Here is a 6,094-nt window from a genome sequence, read left to right on the forward strand (position 1 = left end):
GCCGGAGGGCCAGCCTGGAGGGGAGGCGGTCCCGCCTCTGCTGAGCCTGTGGTCGGTCCTCCCCCAGGTGATGGGCCCGGCCTCGGGGTCCTCCTGCCCCCGGAACCCCGCTCCTCAGGCTGTGTGTCCTGGGGAGTCACTCAGCCCCTCTGGGCTCTGTGCCCGGCTGCAGAGTGAGAGCAGAGGGAGGCTTTGGGGGGTCAGAGTGGCCGATGCAAATGTGTGAGACCTTAGGAAGAGCTCCCCCCACTGCGGCCCGTCCAGTGAGTGCAGCCTCCGCATCTGTGAGACAGCGGGGGCGGGGGCAGTGCCGGGTGTCACCCCCATTCCTCGGGCACGTGGCCTGGGAATCCTGGGCTGGAGGGTGTGGAGGGTGGGGGTCCCTGTGAAACGAGGACACAGAGCAGCCCCCGCAGAAGTGGAGCCAGAGATGGACGTGCCTCTCGGAGTTCAAGTGCGTCCATCACAAATACACGGCCTCTATGGAGGGTTGTGGGGACCCAGAAACCCTCCGCCTCCCGGGGTCCCCTTGGGGTCACATGGTCCGCAGGCCTGTCCCATTCAGGTCCTCCCTGGGCAGAGCCAATGGGGACCTCACTTCTGCATTCGCTGAATTTCTGCTCATTAACAACAGGGCACCTGGGGGTGGGGGACAATGAGAGACCCTGGTGGAGCCTGGCCGGTCAGAGCGCCATCCAGGTCGCTGAGACTGTGGGCGGATAGCCATCAGGGCGCGAGCAACGGGAACAGCAAATCCACGTCTCTCCCTCCCTCTCTCTCTGGCAAATGAATAAATTTTTTAAATCCTTTTGTTTTAAAAGTAAGAAAATAGGACACCATGAGGGGAGAACATGGACTCAGCGTGACGTTCCCCGTGAGGCCCGTGTGTCCTTCCTCTCGACTCAGCGGCCTTTCTCCCGTCACAGGGGACATGCTCTCTCCCACCTCCTCACAGGCCGCACCGCAGGCCCCGGGGCCCTGGGAGGTGGCACCTGGTCCTTGGTCCCAGCCCCGCCCACAGCCAGAGACTCCGGAGGGAGGGCTGGCAGCCCCTGGAGAGCTTCTGGGCCAGGGAAGGAGGTCGGGCCCCTGGGGACCGTGGGACCCTTGCCCTCTTGCTCTGCCACCTCGGGGAGCAGTGGGGCTGCCTGTCCCCCGAGTCTCAAGGCCCCCAGAACTGGGTGAGACTTTGCACTGACCCGGGCTGGGGGAGGGACACTCTGCAGCCTCCCCCCTCACACCACCTGTGCCCCTCCTGGGAGGACCCCGAGGCAGGTGCCCCTGCAGATGGTGGTTAAGCCTCAGTCTGAAGAAGAATATTCTGGAAGGCCCGGGCAGGAGGCAGGCAGTGGTCTGTGCGGAGGCTCTCGGCTCTGGGACCTTGGTCAGGCCGGCCCGCCTGGCGCCTGGCTCACCTGGACAGTTGTCGGCCGTGGCGGCTGCAGTGCCCAGGAGGGCGAGGGCCAGGACCACGGTTCCCATGGCAGCGGCTGCTCTGATTGGCGGCATCCCGGGTGCAGCTGCCAAGGCGCTGGCACCTTTTATTGCTGCGTGAGCCCCGCCTCCGCTCTAGTTCCCTCCTGGCCAGGCCACCTCCTCCCCAGCCCCAGGGGACGGTCCCCCCACCACGCCCTCAGCCCTCCCTCTGCAGTGGCCCCCCTTCTCCTCAGTGGGACCAGATGCTCCGCGAGGGGAGGGCTGTGTGGGGAGGGTCTGCGTGTGTCTTTATTATTTTTATTAAAGATGTATTTTTATTGACTTTGGAGACGAAAGGAAGGAGAGAGCTAGAAACACCCAATGAGAGAATCACACCCGCCCTGGGATCCAGCCCCCAACCCGCCCATGTGCCCTTGACCGGGATGGAACCTGGGACCCTTCGTTCCGCAGGCTGGCACTCTATCCACTGAGCCACACCGGCCAGGCCTGCCTGCTTGTGTCTTTAGAGAAAGCACAGGAGCCCCCTCTCATCACCCAGCTCTGCCCAGGGGACCCCCCGGAGGTACCGGCATGACGGCAGGGGTGGCCGGGCAGGAACTCACTTGCATGCAATGGGCTGCGGGTCTCCAGAGGGTTAGAGACTCCCTGGGGTCCATGGTGGGAAGAGCAGAGGGAAGGGGAGAGAGAGATAGGGAGGGGAGGGAGGGGAGAGGAGGGGTGGACAGAGTAGAGGAGGGAAAGGCAGGGAAGGGGCGGGGAAATCAGCGAAGAAAGCTGAATTCCCAGAATGTCCCTGTCATCTTGCCGGTCAGCAGTGTCCAGCCTGCTCTCTGTGTCTGGTTTGGGTGGCTGAGCGCCAGCTCACCTGCTGGGTCAGGGCCCCTGGGAGCGGGAGGCGATTCCTGTGAAGCCAGTTTCTGGGAATTGTACACACAAGTGTCCTTCACCTACAAGTTACATATTAGCCACCGAGGCGAGTGCATGTAATGGACAATCACGGGGCCCGGGCTGCCGGTCCTGCCTGAGCCAATTCAGCAGAGACAGGCTGGGATCATGGGTGAGCGTTTACTCCGGTCCTGCCGGCAGCGTGGAGAGCCGCCGTCACCCACAGACCTGTGCTGTGCCCCCCGTAAGCCGGCTGCTTACATTGGCTCTGGCTCCTGAATAAACCACTTTCCTTGGGTGGAAGGACAGAGGTGACAGGGGAAGTAGCCAAAGGGCGAGCCAAATGGCCGCTCACAGGTCATGGGGGCTGGAGACCTGCACAGGCCTGCGGGTGGCAAGGGCTGGGGGTCTGCAAAGGGCTGGGGGTCTGGCTTCTGGAACAAGGTTGCTACCCTCCCAGGATCACAGGCAGCTCCCGGCGGGGGAGGAGGGGCCGTTTCCAGGTGAGCCCCCGGGTCCCACGCGCACCTCCCAGCCGGGTGGGAAGGTGCCTCTGTAATCAGTGCAGAGCCAACACGGTGAGCGGAGCAGGAGTCATATTTCGTACAGTGACAGCGGGTCCCCACCTTCTCGCTCTGCCCTGTCATTCACGGGAGTGGGGAGATGTTGACAGAGGAGATGGACACGCCCGCCTCCTGCGCACACGGGACAGGCTCAGGGGAGGGGACCCTGGGGGTTCAGAACTCAGGACAACGGCCCTGCTCCTGGGGGAGGGGACGCAGGCCTCCCGGGCGAGGGAGGTGACTGAGCCTTGAACATGGCTGGTGCCGTGACCTGCCTGCAGGTGGACCGGCCTCACCCCCTGGCTCCCTGAGGCAGGCCGGCTGCAGACAGACGTTCCCAGGATCATATTCTAGCGCCAAGGAAGCTACGTCAGCTAGTCACCGCCCCCCATTCCCTTATCGTTTTTCCTGTGAAGGATGATCTGTGAGCAGCATGTGATTGTGTACATCAGCCTGTTTTTTAAGAATTCTAGAGACGGTTCCTAGGAAGCAGCCTCCGGCCCCAAACATCCCAGCTGCCAGACGTTTGCTGACCTTCCACCATGATCTGAACAGATGGGTTTGTGGACAATCCCCTCAGTGGGGAACTCTCAACCCCTCCCTCCATCCCTTTGTTCTCCCCCGTGCCTCCTTCTCCTACAAGACATCTCTGCCTGAGTCCATTTGTTAAGATGGTCTTGCGCCCTGGCCACTGTGCTCAGTGGTTAGAGCGTTGGCCCGAGCACCATAGGTTCTCGGGTTCGACTCCTGATCAAGGGAACGATCCTGGGTTGCAGGTTCACTCACTGCTCCCTGGTTGGGGCGTGTGGTGGAGGCAACCAGTTGAAGTGTCTCTCTCACTTCGATGATTCTCTCCCTCTCCCTTCTCTCCTCCTTTCCACTCTCTCTGAAAAGCAATGAATACAAATATTCTGTGGTGAGGATTCATGAAAAAAAAATTTTTTTTTAAAAGGGATGACCTTTGTAAGGAGAGTCTGCTGTCTCCTTGGGCTGCTGGCTCCTGAATAAACCGTCTTTCCTCAAAGCAGCACCGGCCCCTGGAGGACTGGCGGCAGCAGCAGGCAGCCGAGCCTGGCTCGGTACCAAACTCGGCACTTGGAGTGTTGGCAACGACTCAGAGCACACGGCCTGTTAGAGTGACAGCCTGCTCGTCCAATGGAAAACATGTACTTTTGTCGTGGAAGGAGTGAGTGATTGATGTGCAAATCAGGGTTTGGGGACAGTGACGAGGCCCGGAGTTCCTAGTATGTGTATGTCACCCCATTTCTAAGAATCAGCTCATGCTCAGAGGCCCCCTAAAGGCAGACAGCGGGGATGCGGAGGTCGCAGGGTCAGAGAGCTGAACCACTGAGGGAGGGAGAATGCTTCCAGGCCCGGAGGCAGGTCAGTGACACCCGCCTGTCAGGGCAGAGTCAGGTCACCGGTCAGAGTCAGGTCAGGGGTCAGACTTGAAAGCGTGGGGAAGGGTCAGGGGCCCTCTGACGTTAACGCTGTAATAAATGGAACAAATGACACCTGAGGTGACACCAGGTGAGCGTCTCGGAGCCAGGACATAAGAACAGAGCGAACAATCACAGGTTCACATATTCAAACTGTGCCTTCCCAGGTTAGAGCCTGCACAGGCCCATGTGGGGGCTCCAGGCCCGCACCTTCTCAGGCTGGTGACGGCCCCTACCCTGAGGGTCAGCGGCATTCCCGCCAACCTGGTGCCCTGGGGCCAGTGGTCAGGAGACTTCCGCCCTTCCTCCCGCTTCCCTTGGGCGGCCCTGACCCTCAGCCCAGTGACGCCAGGGACCAGGCGGGAATGCGTGTTTCTGAGCATCCGGACATCAGCTGAGACCCAGCGAGGGCGCTTCCCAGGGTGGCTCCGTGCATCCTGGGTACTTTCTGTGCCCGACTGCCCTCCTGCGAGTCCCTGGATGGGACGTGCTCTCCTGTCAGCCCCCGTGTCCCCGACTCCGGCTTCTCTCCTCCTTGGGCGGTGAAGGAAGAGGCGAGTCTGCCCTGCACACAGCCTCCCCCCAGCGGGGCCTTCCTGCCCTCTTCCCCTCCCGCTCCTCTGTCTGTGCCGAATCCCACTGGAAAGCGAGGTGGTGAGTTGGCTTCCACCAGCGCGTCGCTGGGAAAAGGGAAAACACCACCCGCGCCTCTCAGATCTGAAGCTCTGCCCTGTGAAGAGCTCCCGGGTCTCCGGAGGGAGCGTGTTTACGGTGGGATCCGGCCCCGGGAGGCCAGGGAGGGGGGGCCTGTCTGGAGCCGCGTGGCAGCCAGGAGGCAGGAGGCAGCCCCCAGCATGGCCTGGTCTGTTTCCAGTCGAGTGAGACACCCAGGAACTTTCTAGAATGACAAGCTCTCGGGGCCACGCACACCTACAGGGTAACTTGTTCCCCCGCCAACTGCCCTTCCCTGTGGGCTTGGTAGCCCCCAATTGCCCTCCCCTTCTGACCATCTTGTGATGATGTGGTGGTGGTCATCTTGTGATGACATGGGCCGGCCATCTTGTGACATGAGGGCTTGATGGTCAATTTGCATATTACCTCTTTATTAAATAGGCTATTTTAATTGATTTCATAGAGGAAGGGAGGGGGAGAGAGAAACATCACTGATGAGAGAGCATCCCTGATGATCAGCTGCCTCCTGACGCCCCACACTGGACCGAGCCCACAGCCCGGGCCTGTGCCCTGACCCGAATGAAACCGTGACTCCTGGTTCATAGGTCGATGCTCAACCCCTGAGCCCCGCAGGCCCGGCCATTCTCAGTTTTCTCTCTAACGATCGGTGCTGGGACGGTGCCTCCCAGGCCTGACCATCCGCTGCCTCTGGGCGCTGTGGTCAGTCCAGCCGCCTGGACCAGAGAATCAGTGCCAGTGTTTACTAACAACGCCAACATGGTCGGGGGCAGCTCCCAGAAGCACATAACTCCTCCTTCCCAAGGTGATTATACTTATAATGGCTTCAGTGGGGAGCTCCCTATTTGTTTACCTAAAAGGGGGACTTCAGGATGTTTGCAGCTTGGCCAAGAAAATAAGATGTTCTACAGAGGTGCAGACATTGCTAACATTGCAGGCCCCTGGGATGTGGGAAAATATATTCAGAGTGTTACTAAACTGGGGTTCCCCAAGGTCACCCGATGGCTGTGTGATCGGCATCCCCTGCTCCCCTCCTGCCGTAATAGCACCACTACTGAGCTGGGAGCATTTCCTCAATGG

At 60.6% G+C, this 6,094-nt stretch overlaps 1 protein-coding gene and 1 long non-coding RNA gene across 3 annotated transcripts in view; both read right to left on the minus strand.

Annotated features, from left to right (window-relative positions):
• The window catches only part of LOC102261978 (ficolin-2), a 20,414-nt gene that overhangs the window by 1,885 nt on the left and 12,435 nt on the right, over positions 1–6,094 (minus strand). The gene's annotated exons all lie outside the window — the stretch shown is intronic.
• Positions 1,374–2,850, minus strand: LOC106727070. The gene is made up of 3 exons (XR_001363220.1): positions 2,775–2,850; positions 2,040–2,319; positions 1,374–1,547 (listed from the first exon to the last, which is right to left on the minus strand). It is a non-coding gene; the product is annotated as an uncharacterized LOC106727070 (long non-coding RNA).

The sequence above is a fragment of the Myotis brandtii genome, unplaced genomic scaffold, assembly GCF_000412655.1.
Source record: "Myotis brandtii unplaced genomic scaffold, ASM41265v1 scaffold357, whole genome shotgun sequence".
In the NCBI taxonomy this organism is placed as follows: domain Eukaryota; kingdom Metazoa; phylum Chordata; class Mammalia; order Chiroptera; family Vespertilionidae; genus Myotis; species Myotis brandtii.